We start from the raw sequence: 18,520 nt of genomic DNA, 5'->3' as shown, positions 1-18,520 counted from the left end.
CTACTCGAGTGGCCGTAGGAGGCGCAGGATGTGCACATCGGCACATTAGTGTCCTCAGCCACGAAGGACCAGCCGATGATGACCCTGTCCCTAGCAACGAGGCGCCGGAAGGCGTCGGGGGCCAGGGACAGGATTTGTGTGTTCGCCCTGTCACGCTGTGTGCAAGTATAGCGACGGGTAGTGGTACGCGGATCTAGGTCTAAGCCCGGATTCTTGATGTTTAGTGGGCGTACTACCTCGTCGTTCGCGACGTCAGGAGGATCCGCGCCATAAATCCTGACGTGTGGCTTGCGGCGCTCGGCTACGCGGACGTTCATGACAGTGCGCGTGGTCTCGTTTGACCGCACTGCGGCACACAAATTATCGACTGTCGCGGGATCTTTCGCAAGTAGTGTAACGCCAGCGGGCGTCGGGTGTAGGACAACAGGGACTATGCCCGCGTCCTCAGTTAAGATGTTCTGTTTTAAAGCCGAAATAAGATTGCGCGGCGATATGTTTGCCGCAGGCGCAGATGTTAAAAATGCAATATGATCTTGTTTAACTTGCCGCGTTGTCGAGACGGCCTCCGCAGGTGGTTGTGCGGGAGGTAGCGGTGCCGAGCCCCGGAGGACTTCGGCAAAAGTAGGAGGCCGCGGATCCGCTGGCGGTGTGGGCCGCGAGATGGGCGCGGCAGCCACTTCGAGTCGCGCCTCCGCGTTGGAGGCGAGGCCCAGGTCCTGGCGTCAGAGGACTCCCGACTCTCCGCCGACCACATGGCACGAAAACCTCTGCCCGGCCCCTGGCGTCGGGCGCCAGTGCGCGATATTCTGCCCAACGAAGCATGACCTCGCCGAACATGTGCGAGATTTGCGTGCGGGCCTGAACAGAGATCTTGTTCTTATCTGTGTTCAGGAACGCAGTCAGGCGCTCCTCAAGTTTGGTGACGTCAGCAAAATCAGGCATCGCAGCGAAGACCAGGTTGAGCCTGGCCTCAAGGTCCGTAGTGGCCACGGTAGGAACGACCAGCAGACCAAGCACAGGGCCCGGGGCAGCGTCGTCCGGGCGGGGGACCGGCGGCAAGGGTTGGTCACCTGAGGGCGACTCGCAAACAGGTGATTCATGGGAACCCGGTGCGGTCCCTGGAGTCGTCTCGGTCTGCTGTGCCAGTGGACTCGCGCAGTGGGAGGCGCAGCAGGAGGCTGCGCGGTCGAAACCGGTTCGGGAACACTGGCGAGGAGTTCGTCCCTGGCTTCCGAAAACGGCGAGGTTGCAGGGTTGGACCGGGCCTCCGAAGTGCCTGAGTCCGTGGTCATGTCCGGGGAAAGGTCGTTTATCGCCACCACAGGTAAATTCGCCCTAGTGGGCGACGCAGAAGGGGAAGCGCTCGAGGCGCTCATGGCTGCGGCGGCAATCGAGACAATGCCCGACTACCAGCGCGACAGGGCGGGACCAGACCTGGGCCTAGTGAGAGATGTTTATTTGGCAGCTTGAAGCAGTTTTATGGAGCTCACACACGCCGGAAGTCGAGTTCCATCGCCGGCGCAGTTGCCCGAACAGCCAAGTGTGAACGAGATGGGACATGCGTCGCATTAACCAGCAAATGCTGTGGTTAATAATTAGCAGCAGTCGTGGGATGGGGAAGGCTGTGTGTTTACGCGTCTACGTTTCGAGACGCGGAAATGCCCTTCGCTCTCACCGCGCGGGACACTGCCCCGCCCTTCCTGCACAGCACCCCGGGAAAGTCATGGCACAAATGGCTGGTTTAAATTACAGTAATTTATTCACTTGTTTCGGTAATTTGTAATGCAAACTATTACCGTTCTGGTATAGTAATTTAGTTATGCAAAAACTGCTGTGGGGCAGTAATTTCGCAGCAAAAGTAATGCATTTACGTTTATTCTAATCGATCACTTTCTGGCAGTCGCCAAAGCTTCGATCCTTTGTTTGTCCGGAAGGGCGCCTCGAAAGCACGAACGACGCGCGGCAAGCCTGGGCCTTTTTAAGCAATAGGAAAGTATATTGACAGTACTGCACCTCCAGTGTCCTCTTGTGACCGGTCGCCGACCGTTGGGGTATCAGAAGTAGGCAGGAGTGCACCTGTCGCGAGCAATCCTCCGAGGAGCAAGGTTTAAAGCTGTGTTTGGGCTTCCGAAGAAGGGGCGCATGGAGGACTCCCGAGTTGCTGTAGAAGAGACGCGAGCGCTCGCCGAGGTGCCTCCATGGTTCCATTGTCCATAGTCACAGCGCTGCTCGGTTACGCACAGGGTGCGGTGGGACAGGCGGAAACGCGTCTTTCGTGAACATTCCAAAGCAGAAGCTGCCAAGGAGTAATTTTAGTAATTCCAGAGCAATAACCTCCTGCAGGTGCTTCAAGCAGTGTAGCAAACTCCGGGCAGCAAGGTTCGCCTCTCGTTTCGCTCTACAGCGCAGTGAAAGCGACGGGTGTTTGGAAGTGCAGCGTGCCTATGTTTTCATCTCGTGGTCTTGTGTTTGCAATGGGAAAAAGAAAGTGGGAGAAGAGGACTGATTCGCTACTGGCCCGGTGTTTGGCGGGAAGACCTAAAAATGTGCGGTTTGCGTTGCAAGAGAATTTGTGTTCCTTCTAGACTCTTTCCTATGGAAGAGAGTTAATAAGACGGCAAGTTTAGTGGCCTCTCGCACAATCTAGCGCAGCAGTCAGTTTTTCTTGTTGATGTTTTTGGCTAGCTACATCCCAGGCAGCAGATCCGTTTGCCGCTGACTCTAGAGATGTCTCTGTGAAGAAAGAATTGCATCAACACCCACAAGTGATGTGCACGGCGAATTCTTCAAAATCAACTCAGCGCGACTGCATGGCGCATTGAAGGATTCACATGCCCGCCTGATCTAGTGACTAAACGACGATTTTATCACTTTTCTGTGCTATCCAAAGCTGAAAACTCCATTCACAACGCTGGCTTTCCCTCATCTGCACCGCCGAAGTGGCTACTCAGCATACGTTCTATTACATAAAGTAGGGCAAAATTTTCGGCCCCACTTTTGCAGCTCTCTTACTCCTGCGGTGCAGTAAATTAAGAGATCTGAAATATTCCCAAGAGCTGTGATCGGTGAACTATGTATGTGTGAATTGCGAAAAGTGAGTTAAAGGTAGAAGCATTACTTTTTGGAAGTAATTGAAATTTAATTTCATTATTGTGACCTGCATTCGTTAATTTATTTGGAGCGATTTTTAGGAAACTAATGAACAATGTAATTTGTTGACTTCTCAAAAGTAATATTACCATGTATTCCCGGAAGGTCGAATTCGGCAGTAAAACGCAACCTCTGCGAGCAAGAAAAGACACCGCGTTTCTCTGCGCTTGCTACTGTATCATTTGTGGTCCACCACACGACGACGCTGCCTGCCGGCTTTAGAGACGACTTTCCTAGAGCCTGTTACCCAGGACAATGTTGGGTGAGACACAAGGGCGGCCGACTGCGCTGCCCCGACGGCCTTGCCTGGACAGTCGATGGAGCCCCTCTTGCTTAACATACTCTAAACAGAATGGAGTAAAAAGGGAGTAATCTGTCCTCTAGCACACACCCTTTTATGGAAAGGAATGCGCTACCCAGTCAACCAGTGTACATTCATCGGATATGCGAAGTATGTCCTTCATTGGATATACGTACATTAGTGGGAGATCTGCCGATGTACAACTTTCTCTCGCACGGACCTCCGACGGAGGTACAAATTTAGACCGCCGACAGATAATCCATTCCGGATCTCCACCGGCGGATCTGTTGACGATATTCGCAAGCCATAATTACAACCACCAAGTACATCTCGCAGGGCCCATGGACTTATTAAAAGCCCGCAGAATGTCCGGAATGGGACATACTTCTTGCCGTATGTCTTATGCATGAATGTTTAAAGCAGTCAACGACCTACTTGGCAAGGCGTATCAAATTTGAGATGATTTTGTTAATGGTATAAATGCTGTCTTCAGTCTTCGCAGCAAATTCTTCAAGCTGGCCACAGATAGGGTTTACGTAGCAGGAAGGATACTGTACAGACCATGGATGAATTTCTCGCCTAACTGGGGACATTTTCTGCAGAAAACAGTGCACACTAAGTAAGTTAAGAATGTCATTAAAGCAAATCAAGCGAATTTGATAGATCACATTCACTTCTATGCAATAACTCCGCAGTGCCCAGTAAGTTAGTCATCAGTCATTGCGAGAGCAAGTTTGCATCTTGAAAAACCCGCAATTCGGAGGCAACGGATGAGAATATTTCTTCAAATGCAAAATACTTTGCAAGTAGGCAGCAGATATGGCATTGATGTTCTATTTTCGGCATCAAACAAGCTCGGCAAATTATGCGCCATTATAGATAGATGGTCCAGGGAGGAGGAAAAGAAACGAAGAAAAACAAAAAGAGGGTGCCAAATAAAGCATGACCTGAGGTTTGACCCTTGTGCTGAAAGGGTTGTGTATGAAATGCCGTTCACGTGTGGGAAGACCTGTATAGGTCAAACAGGAATGTGCCTGAATACCCGCCTACAAGAACACAACACTTCTTTGAAAGGGGCTCCATCCTCAAATCTAGCTTTGCATTACAGTACAGTGGTGGTTCAACTGCGCCATTTTGCTACAATTCTACTTGTCGGCGCCTCGCTGCGCCCAACGAAGTGCAACTTGTGCCAAGTGTGCTGAAGCGCCACCTTTGCCTTGCTAACGCAACCGTAGAACGCTTATAGCTTCTATTTGGTTTTGGTCTCGCAACCAGCCCCAGGCACGCCGATCGGCTTGCTTGTCAGGCTATGGCTTGTCCCTTGTCTATCAGTTTCCCGCGCGTTCGTCCATCGTTGAGCAACGGGAAAATCGCCAACACGGTTCGGAGAATGAGCAAATGTAAGTATGGTCTCTTCATTTGGCGCTTGCGTTGTTATCGCGGAAGCTGTTATCGCAAAGTTGAAACGAGCCGGTGATACATTGCAGCGGCCGAAACAAGTTGTCGGTGAATCGCATCGTGCAAACCTGTACTACCGCGTTGGTACTAAAGCGGCAGCGAAGCAAACGTCATGAAACGACATAGAGTGCACCATATATAGCGTGAAGGAGTAGTATTATAAAACAATGTAATCGGCGACACTTTCATGGGATTAGCACCGGGCAGGTCGGCATCTACGAGCGAAAACATTTCTGATCTTGTTCGCTCGTAGCCGCTGATCGCTCGACTGCGCCCATATCGTCGCTAGGCGCTTCGGAATTAATCACCGACGCTATATTTTTTTATCGTTGTCGCTCATCGCATTAATTGTATACCAAGAAGAAAATACGCTTATATCGGCGGCACCGTCTGCTGCGATGCGAGCACAGGCTGGGTCGCCGGCCGTCGGTAGCCGTGTACTCAGCTGAGCTCGAGAAGTATCGGAGCTCTCGTTCGTGTTTAGCGTTTGACAGTGGATATCGTTTTTCATAAAATGTACAATTTAGGCATCGCTTTATCTAGTGGAAATTATTTTGCTTGAAAGGAGCTGCAGCCGGTGTATGCGTTGCCGGCGGCGGAGGCGCGCAAATTCGCGGTAGTCTAGAGTTACTCCGTAGGCTCACTTATACAGTAACTGTACGGTAGTCGATTGGCCCGTCGGTTGTGCGGTGCGCCGGCCGAACTTTGGACACCTCTCGCGCGGCAGACGGCACTGGAGACTGGTTCTCCGCTACGGCGTTTGCCGCTAACGTGTAGGGTACGTTAGTTTCAGACTACAGTGCGACGCCAGCTCTTGTAGGTCGCGTACTACTGCAAGGGTTGATAGTCTTGCGACGGCGTGTTGCTTTTGCTGCGCAAGAATTAATATGACGTTCAAGAGTAAAAAAGAATGTTCATGTCTAAGGAAAAAATATTCATATTTACTTTTTAGCTTGGTGTACTAGGAAAGAATGTCGCCAGTGCGATTATTGGGAAAGATGATTTTTTTGTTTTTAGAGTAAATGGTGTCGTAATTCTAATTTCTAGAAAATAATCTAACTGGTATATTTTCTTGTTCTTTCAGGGCAAAGTACCAAGTTCAAGGAGTCTGTGCTCAATGAAATTGATAGCAATAAGTACCCCATTCATCTTTGGTGTAAAAATGGAGTTAGACACACAAGCACTTTGTATTGTCTGCAATTGCACTATTGATTGCTCACAACACGATATTGCTGCAGTAAAACGTCATGCGACAATGACAAAGCACATCCATGCAACTGCAAAGAACAGAGACAAAAAATTGATACCTCCAGCCTCCTAAATTTGTGCAAGCGGCTTTGAACTTTTCACCGGGAGCATCTAGCACCTCTCTACAAGATCAAGTTTTCAAGGCCGAAGCAATTTTTGCCATGTCTATCACAACCAAGTGCATCCAATTTTCATGGGGCGACACCGCAACAGAAATCTACCACACAATGTTCCCAGACAGCAGTGTTGCCAAGGGCTTCAGATGTGGCAGGTCAAAGCTGTCATGCATTGTGTCTGATGGACTAGGCACATATTTCAAGTCAAAAGTGGTGGATGAACTATGTAATCCGGGTGTTTTCTATTCTATTATGGTGGATGAAACTCCAAAACCTGACCAGCGAGTGCAGCATCTTGATGTGCTTGTAAGGTTCTTCTCTGAAGCAGAACAGCATGTTGTGGAACATGTGCAGTCATATAATATTGGACGGGTCACCGCTGAGATCATTCTCGGCTGTGTAAGAGATGCACTTGTTCAGCTTCCACGACAGGGCATCATTTGTTTCTTTAGTGACGGTCCTAACGTCATGAAGAGTGTCAGAAGAAAGCTAGAACAGCATCTGACATCAAGCATTGCCGATGTCGGTCACTGTAGTTTACACAAAGTCCACAATGCTTTTGCAAAGGGCTTAGATGCTTTTGAACCTGACGTAGAAGTGGTAAGAAATGTTTACTATTACTTCAAATCTGCTGTCGGCTCAGAGCTATTCAGAGAAAGCCAGGAAGTCCTAGGTATTCCTTCGCGTGTATTTTGCGACGTGTCGTACAGGTGGCTCACTTTACAAGAATCACTGTGCCGTATTCAGGTGCAATTTGATGCCATTAAGGACTACTTTGAAAAAGCAAACAAGACTGGCCAGCGGTCTGCCACCCAAAGTCTTCATAACAATTGGCTGGGGCATTCTCGCAGAAACCACTCTATGTTAAGATACTTTTCCTGAAGAATTGTGCTGAGCTATTCACTGGCTTCCAGGAGCTGATTTAGAAACAAGAACCACTTGCGCATTCTTTGTGCGGAATTGCAGTTATTAGTTCAGCGAGTTCTTAGCCGCTTCTTACGCAGTGAAGCCTACCATGGCAAGACTGTTGATGATCTGTAGAGCCTTAACCTGTAAGACTCCACACTGGAAGACAAAGCCCGAGGTGGGTATGGATACAGATGATACAATGCGGACCTGGGACATCCCTGAAAGAAAGCGTTTGCGGCTTGGGGCCTGCGCTTTTTACATAACGTGCTTACAAGACTTGCTGCAACAGCTACCTCCTGAAAACAAACTGCTGCAACATGCAAGCATGCTTGGCTTGCACGTCACAGATGCAGACTCGGAAGCCCGCTCAATGCGATACCTTGCTTCAAAACTGCCACAAGTGCTACAGCTGAATGAAGTGTGTTCATTAATTGACGAATGGTGCATGCTTAAATCTGATCCAGTTAACAGCACTGAAGTTGCAGTGCCTGAAAGGATTGACAGCTCATGGGCTAAAGTATATCAATGGAAATCAGCTGCTGGTGAGCAAAAGTACCCACTGCTTGCAAAACTCGTGAAAGCCCTCCTGTCTATCCCGCATGGTAATGCAGATTGCGAGAGAGGGTTCAGTATAAATAAGCGTCTGCTTGAGGGCCGTGCCGCTTTGTCTCATAATAGCCTGAATGGACTACGGCAGGTTAAGACATATTTGTAAAGGCACAATGGGGATGCTACCAAAATACCCCTGTCACCTAAGCTTGTCCGATGCGTAAAGAAGGCAAGGACATGTTATGCATTATAGGCTTGAAAAGGAAAGTTACGATTCGGAGGTGACGACGCCTACAACCATACAGACCCAGTCCAGTGCCATTACTGTGGAACGACTGAAAACGGGCTTAAATGAAAAGGTTGCCTCATGCCGTGCATTACTTAAACGCGCAGGAGAGACAATCTCTACTGGCTTGGCTCACAACAGCATGGAGCAGGACCAAAGCGGCCAACAGTTGTTAGCTGAAGGGAATGCTAGCCTGGCTACTGCACTTCTCGAGCTTGACGAGCTGAAAAAAAGTAGCAGAAGCCACTGACGGAAATAACTTTCCATATTTTCATTGTGCAATATGTGTGGCTTAAGTAGATAAAATCATTATGTTTTAATGCTTATTTTAGTGTAAACAAGACATGCTCAGATGGTGCATGTAGGCACGTCTAAATAGCAAAATTATATTTACTTTTCATACAGCTGTATATGTCTAGTCATTCTTTTATTGCCGACAGCACAAAATTGCTTTTCGTCATTTCTAGTCACTTTTGTATTAAGTTTTATTGCATAAAACTGTTCTCACTAGTGTGAAAGAGCTTTTTGCATAGGCAAATAAGGTCTGTTTGCAACATACTGTGGTTTCCTGCTGTGGACACACGAACTAGATGGCTGCGCTGCGTCAGTCTGTCTTGCTTGTGTCTATTTGCTGTAAAAAAAATAGTGAACAATTGTGCAGTAGTAATAAGCTACACCAAATGTCATGCATTTGCTTTTCTCCTGCTCCAACTGATCCAAAATTCAGTTTGGTGCTACAGAACTGCTACAAAATGCTAATGTGGCTGCTCCTAAATTACTACAAAACAGACTTTTTCCTGCTTAAAAAATTGCTCCAAATCTGAGATTGGCTGGACCACCACTGATTACAGGAACTTTCTCCGGAATAACCAACCCGATTCTTCTGGAAAATCATGTACCCCCATTTTTAATGAAGCTAGGATCCTGTATAAACACAAAAATAAACTAACAAGGGAAATCAGTGAAGCGTTTCAATATTCATAAAAACATTGACTCCTGCGTGAGCACCCCCCCCCCCCCATAACAGTTCATGACTGTGAACTAATGTATCTTGGTTAAACTGATTGATGTAGATTGATGTATAACTATGGCTTTTGGTGTTGCGCACGCGCTCCTGGCTGTCAAAGGAGTATATTTTGCGTGTTTTTTTCTCATAAACTTTCAGTTCATAGTCAGCACTGCTCCTGTTGTTTTCTTTCTTTGTCCCTCGTCTCAGCGCTGTTATTCCCCCCCAGCAGTATGTACCAACCAGCTCAACTCTTCGTTTTATTGAACATTTCACATTTTGAGGCGAAATTGTAGATGTTCGTGCACTGTGCAATATCAGTGACCGTTAGATAACCCCAAGTGGTCGAAATTATCCGGGGCCTCCACTACGGCATCCATCATAGAGTCTTAGTCGCTTTGGGACCTTAGACCTCATAAAACCAAACCTAAAGCACAAATTCACAAGTGTAGCCCTTTAATTCTCTCTTATGGAGGTAGACACAGAGCGCGGCGTGGTCGTCGAGCAATCTGTTATTCACCGGCTGCATGCCCACCACCAAGTCCTGAGAGCAAGGTTTTCTCGGATCCTTCTCCAGCACGTGTTTACGAACGAAGAGCTCCAGGGCAAGTCTTTGTGGAAAAGGGGCTAAGGCCCATTAAGAAGTTACATCAAGGAATGGCATGGATCCAGTTTGCGTCAAGGCTCTCTTAACAATTACCGCGCTCCCTACGACTTGTAGCGTCCGCACGTGCCACCGGGTGGCCACAGCGCTTGTAAGCGCGGGGCGTGGATAAACAGCGCGCTTGAAAGGTAAAGTACTGTACCATTCCAGGAGTCCGTACGAGTCGAGTCCTCGAGTTGGCGGCCAAACAAGCAACTCCCCATTGTGGGGGGTCTGCAACACGCATGGTTTCATCGTATGCTTCCAGCAGTTTCTCCGAGGTGATGGATGTAACCCCTAGCCCGTCCGTGCAACTTGGGCGGCACAGCTCACACGAGCGTTGAAGCAAAGGAAAGCCGACAGTAACGGGACCCGAAAAGCTAGAAACAGGTTTCTGCTCGGCCTTTCAAGAAAAAAAAGAAAAAAACAACGAAAATGGCATGTCTAATTCAGTGGACTGTAAACACTCATATAAAACTGCAGACATGTAACAGATCTGTTAAACGTACCTCCCCCAGTCGTTTTTTGTTTACAAGAGACCAATTTAGAACCGCAGCACAAAATTCTGATTGTGAAAAAAGTACAAAGTATTTCGTCGCGACCAAGCGCAAGCATGTAGGCTCTCTTAACGTGCTGCCATTGTTCAGAGTGGTAGTGCAGCTCGCGAAGTCAAACTACAGACTAAATATGAAGCTGTTGCAGCCACTGTTCGTTTTAAAACCATCACAGTATGCTCCATCTATATCGAACCACACATAACCGTAACATTTGAAGACATGGAACCACTTTTACAACAGCTATCAGAGCCATATCTTTTGGGTGGAGATTTTAATGTCCACTCATCCTTTTTCAAACTGACACATTTTAAATTTTATAGTGTCCAATGATGTCTGCCTACTGAATACAAGAAAGCGCACGAACTGCTCCCCATGCACTGGCAAAACTAGCCCCTTAGTGTTTATCTTGTAGTTCACCATCAGTTTTTACAGATCTTAAACGGGATGTCCTGGACTACGCTTATAGAAGTGACCATTTGCCGGTCATTGTCAGCATACCATCCTCACAATTAATCATCCCAATCAAACCTCGTCGTTGGAAGCTACACTTAGCTGGCTCGTCACTCGTTCGAGAAAAAACCAGCATGGAAAAAATATTGTCCGGTGACCCTAGCGTCTTCGAACGAAAAGTCTTATGCCATTCATTTCAACGCTCTCCAGACAAGTAAGGAGACCATTAGCGACAAGCGTCCTGAAGAAATCCCCTGACAGGTCATATCTTCATCGCACTTGAAGGAACTACTACAACGGTTAGGCATCGCTGGATACCCGGACGCTGTTCTTTGTAGCGTTGGCGACAAAATTTTGAACGATTTTCGCCGAGCAGGCTCGAAGACAGAGAGCCAAGAACGAGAAAAAAAACAGTTCTTATCCCGTAGGTGCACGGTGTAAGGTTTCTGGCGACAGCCCGTCTGGTTCAGCTGCGTAGTCGGCCCGGGACGCCTGCAGCCGGGCTCACTGCACGGCGATAGGCATCTTGGTTCCCACGGCCAGACCTCGCTTGGGTTATTGGATTCGAGACGGAGGATTCTACTGCCGTTTGTAAACAACATTGTTCCCGGAAGATCGACCGTGCGGTACGGAGGCAGTTAGCGACCACCAAAACCGAGAAGGGGTGGCTCACCCCTTCAACTGTGCCTTCTCGCCAGCGCCTCGCCCATTCGGACTTCCCGGAAGACGTGTCCAGCTTGACAGCGTGAGAAGTGTCGTTCGGACGCGAAGACAACGCTCTCTCTGCGGGGGCGATTGCCCAGCGGCACCCTCTCTCTCCGGCGAGGCATGTGACGGGGGCGTGTCCCTATGTGAAGTGGTGTGTGTGTGTGTGCGACAGCGCAAGTTAGGCCACGCCCAACCTGGCGAAGACCACGAACCTGGGGAATCCTAGGGACCGGACCCTTTTAAAACCGGACGACGAGTGCCATGAGAAGGAATCCTGGATCATCCTCAGATCTCAGATCCTCCGACCTTCCCCCATCACCCTCCAGTGGGTTCCTAAATCTTGTAAATAATGTAAATAAACCCCCTGTACAGTTTCCTTCATAACCAAGTCCGACAACGTCATTCGGAGAAGGGACCTGCGGCGCTGAAAGAGTCAGCTCACTCAAGGACCACTCATATCCAACAACGGCGACAGCCATCCTCTAAAAAAAAAAGCTCTGGGGTGGTCCGATGTAAGGATGGTCTTTTGCTGTGCCTAACAAACTGGACAATCCGCAAGATGATCACCCGAGAAGACCGGCCACGAAAACAGTTCGAAAAGGAACTCAAAAATGCTTTCACTGATTCGTAAAATGCTATTTTGTCTGCGCAATTCCGTTATCATGTGGGTTGTCATATGTATGAGGGGCGCAAAGAACCTAGGATATGAAAGGTTGCGCGAGAAAGATTATTCCAGAACACGTGGCCACCTGCCAGAAGACCGCAAATTTTGACAGAAGCAAGGTTCTGAGGTGTTACAAGCAGCCGCTTGTGCACCAATTGTTTGAAGCGCATGTCATTCACAAAATAGGAGTGAAGTGTGTCTGCACGGCTTCTGCCGCCCTGAAAAGAAAAGAGATCAGATTTCTTCATGGCTGAGAATGCGAAGAATATTGCGCTTTGGTTGTAACATCTTGGTTTTTCTTCAGTGGGCGTGGCCTGTGGTATATATTGCCATTGCTGCAATAAACTTCTTCCAGCTCCCAGTCTGTGCTCATGTCTCTTTCTTTTGCCGTGTTTGTTGCACTGCTAATTTTTACGTCATGAACCAAGTAGCCCTGCTAAGTACCGTCTTGTTTGACGTTGCTGTACGCCACATCATCCACAGATTGCGCTGAACCTCCCTCGTTTGGTCTAATGAGGTAGCATTATCTCTCGTCCTGAGCGTTTCCTTGTCGCACCTCGGCCAGGTTTGGAGGTCCACAGAGCACGCGCCCCAACCAAGCGACAGTTACACGGCAGGGCAACCAGCCCTCGGGTGTTTTGACGTGAGTGTGCATGCGCGGCTAGCATACCTACTTACTTACCTACGGTGATTAAACTTTATGAGTCAGGCATTCACTTCTACACAAGTTTCGCGACCCAGCGCGCCTATCGTATTAGGGCCATGGCCGCGGCATGCCTTGGCACATTGCTGTCAAGGTCCGTTGGTTCACGAGGCTTTGTATTCACTGGGTTACAGTGGCCCGCCAGCTCCCCTAGCCATTTCGCATGTCTTGAAAAATTCGCGATCCTATCTCTGTTCGGGCGTTTTCAACAGCGTGCCCTTCACACTACGGACACGACAGAGCGAGCCCTAAACACACAGGAACCTCAGATGCACGAATATTCCTACTGATTAGATTACATGGGCGTTCAAGATCCCTCAGCCAATTCCCCATGGTTTCCCAATGTTCTACCACGCCGAGCAATCTTCCACCCCCGTGCATATTATTCGCCTTCTCACTGGGCACGGGAGGTCCCCGCGTATTTCTGGCGCTTTGACCTCTGCATTGAACAAACATGTCCATTGGACGCCCAGGTTGGCGATGCTCCTCCTTACATTTCTGCATGTTCCTAGACTGTTCCCATTGTTGGCGTCCTTGGCGACGGACTAGCGCGCATTACGCTGCAGTTTTGCGGTTGCCTGTTGCACTCGCCCCGCCCACGCGCTCACATTCGCACTGCTCGCATTGTTCAGGTCATCGTCCCTGAGGCTTTTTGTCGTCGTCCTGGCCCTGATGCGCATTAGTCGCTCTCTCGCGCCTCATCTGATGTCTGCAGGTCGTGGACGCCCAGACGGCCAATACTGGCGAGGGCTTCCTCTGCGCCTGCGGCCTGGACATGGAGTCGCACGAGAGTTTAGTGCCCCTACTACACACATCTTTTATTTCCATACCAACAGTCAATTCGTGCTGTTTGTGTCTATTTTTTCTCATTCTCCGCAAATTTCACCACACTACCATGATATTTTTTTCATGCTCTTATGCTGCTTCCGCCACCCTTTAGGCGCTCGGCTTCTTTCATGGTTTCGCCTTTAAGCTCTCTCCAACAACTGGTGGCCCTTAAATGCTCATCTATCCTTACGCATGTCTACTACTCTGTCCGTTTTCTATTTACGATTTTGCATTTCAGTGTGATGTGTCTGCTTTGGTGTATATTGCAGCCTCTGTTCTTTTGTGATCGATTAGTTTCAGCCAATTTTAATTCATTCAGGTGCAGGCTTCCTCCCCTTTATTTCATTTTTTTTTCAATCCTTTGAGGACTGTAAGCAGAAGGGGTCCCCTCTCGCAGTTTTTTTCCTCCAGCGTCGCCAGTTTTTCGGTAGTGCTGGCCCAGGTCTGGTGTGCTTGCTTGGGGTGAATGAATGTAGTGGCTCAACGGCATTTGCGCTCAATTTTTTTCAGGGACTAGAGACAAAGCAATTTCATCATGATTAATACTTACAAGCTGTGCACATCACAACTATTTGGCCAGCTTGCCAAGGCAGGCGGCGATGTGCTAAGAAGAACCGAGAGTACGGACATAGCCGCATGTGATTAGGCATTTTCTTTCGCTTTTGTTTCGTTCCTTACCAGCCAGATATAGTCTTGTTTGCGTTTGTATTTTACTGTGAGCTTGCGTATTTTTCTTTGTACCTCGTCGATGTTTATCTGTTATTTTCCGCCTGGGAGTTTTCGAATTTAAAAATCGCCTATATTGGCTAAAAGCATCGGAAGTTCTCACGAATCACAGTTTTGCCAGTTTTTATTGGTTTTCGCTTGGGTGCCGCTGCAAGCGCGTCGCGTCATTTCGAGCCAGTACTAGCTTGCACCGGCGCGAGAAATGATCATGGCTCGGGCGTATGCCTCTAGCTTGTTGTGGGAAACAAAATGTACAGCATTCTTTGCTCACATATCATAGATAAAACACTCAAAGAAAGCATCCTTCGTGAGTAATATTTGTATTATTATTTTTGTTGTACCATCCCAGGTAGCACATTACAACGGGCCAATATTAGAAAACCGTTGGCAAACTATGACCCTAATTAGGGCCAGAGTTCCCAATGAGCATCTGATATTCGCTGAACCAATTACTAACACATCCAATGATGGCCCTGGTTCTCCATCGCTTTTCCTGTACTGGCTGTGCCGTCATCAAATAATGGCTATCATGGGCCACGTTAGCAAGAATTCTTCCTCTCTTTTGTCATTCGTGGCCGTGCCAACTTGGAATCACGTCTATCACGGGCCATGTTAGCCAGAGTGTCCCCACTGTTTGCCAGAATTGGCTATGCCATTCAAGCAAGCTGTCTGTATTGGCTTAGCTTTGCCATCACTCATCCAGTGTTAAAAGTATACTGGCAAACGCTGGTCAACCTTGTGCCATCTGCTAAAACGACATGCAACGTTCAGTTTTCCACAACAGAGACAGTTTATAATTTTTTCAACTCGTAGGAACTGACTTGAGCTTTCTATAAGAGGTTTGAGACCTGTATAGGCCTGTCTGATGTCAGTTTAACTATAATTGGCATGTATATGTAACCAAAGCAGATATTTTACAGTGATCCTTGAGATCAAAACACATGTTCCTGGAGCACATTATAGCATTTCATCAGTATTATAGTAGTAGCGCTGTGCTATACTATACTACTACTACAGCAATTCTATCATAATACCCATGTTACGCGGACTTTTAAGTCCGCGTAACATTAGCATTTGAGTCAAATGCTAATCGACACTTCGAATGGCGTTCGGACCAAACGGGGTTCTATAAGGTGCTTCACAACAATTTCCAAACGCATTCGGAAGCATTCCAAACGCATTCGCTCGCTCTATAGCAATGGTGCTGCTGCCGTCGACTTTTGCGCTGTCCGTACGCTGATTTTGAGTTGTACAACGGCGTGACGCCGACTTCGGTGGTGGTCAGTGGACTGTCCATATTCCGCCAAAGAGGAACCGGCCTTTCGCATAAGGCCGACGACGACACCATCCAGACCGACAACTACAGATCTACAGAATTATATCGTTGATACTGGGCAACTAGAAGGGGCTGCAACTAACCACTAAAATTCCTTAAAAAATTAGTAAAATTAGTAATTAACGAATGCACGTTGACATGACCCAGTTGTAATGATTCGTGTAACTATATATGGCTTAGCCAAGGCGCTAATAAAAAAAATATACTTGTTTTGAGAAGTGCACAGAGCTCACGCTGTGTCGCCTTTGTCCTTTTTCTGGGCATAATAACCCGCCTATTTGTATGAAATTTGTATATTTGAAAGCGTTTTTGCACGCTATGCTTGCGTGAGTTTCTGAAAACCAGCCCAAGGGGCTTCCTTCTAAAAAAAAATCAAATGATTTTCATTTAGTAATTTTATTTACATTAAAAAAGAGCTTTTTTCTTCACTCTAGAGAATTCACTGCCACACTGCGCAGTGGGTGTCAGCTTAATGGAGGTCCTAAATCAAACGTAATAATTTAGTGCAAGTGCATTCGCTAAGCCGACTTTGTGAGCAATTTTAGCAACGTCCAGAAACGAAGCAGTGGCCTCGTAATTTGCAATTATAAGTTGCGCTCGCGCGAAATATTAGGCCGCCGCTTCATAAACGCACGCGATCACGCGGTAAGAGATTCCTACACTTCCGTATGCCGTCCCCTGTGATCGCGCCTTCCCCTGTGTTTTCCGACTTGCTTTTTCTTTCCCTTTCTGCAGATCGTAATGTTTAAAAATGTTGTTTGTGTGCATTATATTGTTCTGTTGCGGAATTTGCATTGAGGGATACAGCTCTTGCTGACGTCTTTACTTATTTGCTCGCAAATTAATTTTTTTGCTTTTGAACATTACCTTTATTGATGAAAAACATAGGCAATAGTTGCGAGTCACAATTCTACACGGTTTTGTTTGTTTTTGCTTTTTTTACGTGAAATTTCTACACCAACAAAAAGTTTGAGATTCTTCGACGACCAGCGAATAAATCTATTGACAAATGGTGTTAGACGCATTTAACCTAGCTTGTTTGCCACATGTACCGTATATAATACTATGAAACAGTGCGAATTTGCTTGCAGAATATTTTATTTATTGTTTTATGTTTTTGTTATTTCATGATATCAGTTTTAGGCATCCTGAACTAACACGCGGCCCCACAAAATGCGCGAGTGTCTGAAGTCGTTTTGGCGAAATCCATCTCGAAGCTCCACGTATTTTCGCTTCAATGTTTTCGGTTGCTGGACATGATGCTTCTCCTTCGGTTTTGCAACAATGCTTTGACGCTTCCGCGTTTGCCACACCCTTGCCCTCTGAACTGCCTCCCGTCCGCTCTCTCTTTTGAAGTCTCCTATATCCCCAACTCAACTCCGGTACGTGCCCTTTTCAAGGCAGCGCGCTAACCCCCTTCCTCGCGAAGCACATTTTTTTTACTCACTTTCTCCTGGCTGTTCCTCCCGTGCGCAGCTACGCGCTGTGCCGTTCGTGCACCCCCCCGCCCCCCCCCCCCCCCCTCTCCAAGATCTTCCTTTCTCTACATTTCAGCTCGAAACTTTTTTCGCGACCACAAAACCTGTGTAAGAAATAATGGCTCTCCCCCCACATGCAGCCACCACCCCTCCCCCGCCACCACCACCGTCGTGCCCCTGCCACTCCTCACAGCACGATGTATCGCCACGACACATTCTTGACTGGACGGGTCTTGCCTTGCCTGGCACGGCGGCGCCCAACCGCACAAACAGCGCGACAAAAGAGCATGCACATTCGAGCTGATTCCCTCTGTAGTCTGCTCAAGCGAAAACCCACATCTGATACTGTATATGAGCTTCGACGCGGTTGACTACCCTGGCCTGCAATATCTGATTTGTAAGTACCCATTTGTAAGAACCCATCAGACGTCTCAGCGCTCTGCTCTTCTCTCCCTTGCGACATCCTTCAACTCAGATGGAAAGCCGCGGCGGTCTTTCCGGGTGGTCCCACACGCAAGCGTTTCGCGCTCGAAGGGGTGCAAAAACGTTTGGTGGGCGTATACAAGTGTTCCATGTAAGTTTTGTACCCTACGTGCCTCCCGTTTGCTGCCTTCGTTTGGCCGGAACATGCTGGTTGGCTGCGCGGATCGAACTCATTAGGTTCACAGCACGCCGATCCTTCCAGTGCATATACAAGATGTTTCCATCGCGAACCCATCGGACGTCTCAGCGCTCTGCTCTTGTCTCCCTTGCGACATCCTTCAATTCAAATGGAAACCCGCGGCGATCTTTCCGGGTGGTCCCACACGCAAGCGTTTCGCGCTCGAGAAGGTGTTAAAAAAGTTTGGTGAGCGTATACAAGTGTTCCATGTAAGTTTTGTACTCTACGTGCATCCCGTTTACTGCCTTCATTTGGCCGGAACATGCTGGTTGGCTGTGCGGATCGAATTCATTAGGTTCACAGCATGCCGATCCTTCCAGTGCATATACAAGATGTTTCCATCGCGAACCCATCGGACGTCTCAGCGCTCTGCTCTTCTCTCCCTTGCGACATCCTTAAATTCGGATGGAAAGCCGCGACGATCTTTCCGGGTGGTCCCACACGCAACCGTTTCGCGCTCGAGGAGGTGTTAAAAAAGTTTGATGAATGTATACAAGTTGTCCATGTAAATTTTTGTGCGCGACATGCTTCCTGTTTTCTGCCTTCGTTTGGCCGGAACGTGCTATTTGGATGTGCGGATCGAACTCATTAGGTTCACAGCACGCCGATCCTTCCAGTGCATATACAAGATGTTTCCATCGCGAACCCATCGGACGTCTCTGCGCTCTGCTCTTCTCTCCCTTGCGGCATCCTTCAACTCAGATGGAAAGCCGCGGCGGTCTTTCCGGGTGGTCCCACACGCA

General features: G+C 48.1%; 1 pseudogene; it reads left to right on the top strand.

Moving 5' to 3' along the window:
* Positions 1-1,098: 1,098 nt before the first annotated feature.
* LOC144127006 (uncharacterized) lies at positions 1,099-17,420 on the top strand (annotated as a pseudogene).
* The last annotated feature ends 1,100 nt before the right edge of the window (positions 17,421-18,520 follow it).

Source organism: Amblyomma americanum, chromosome 1 (assembly GCF_052857255.1).
Source record: "Amblyomma americanum isolate KBUSLIRL-KWMA chromosome 1, ASM5285725v1, whole genome shotgun sequence".
Classification (NCBI taxonomy): Eukaryota; Metazoa; Arthropoda; class Arachnida; order Ixodida; family Ixodidae; genus Amblyomma; species Amblyomma americanum.
Note: the sequence above shows the minus strand (reverse complement) of the source record. Positions and strands in the feature narration are given on the sequence as shown.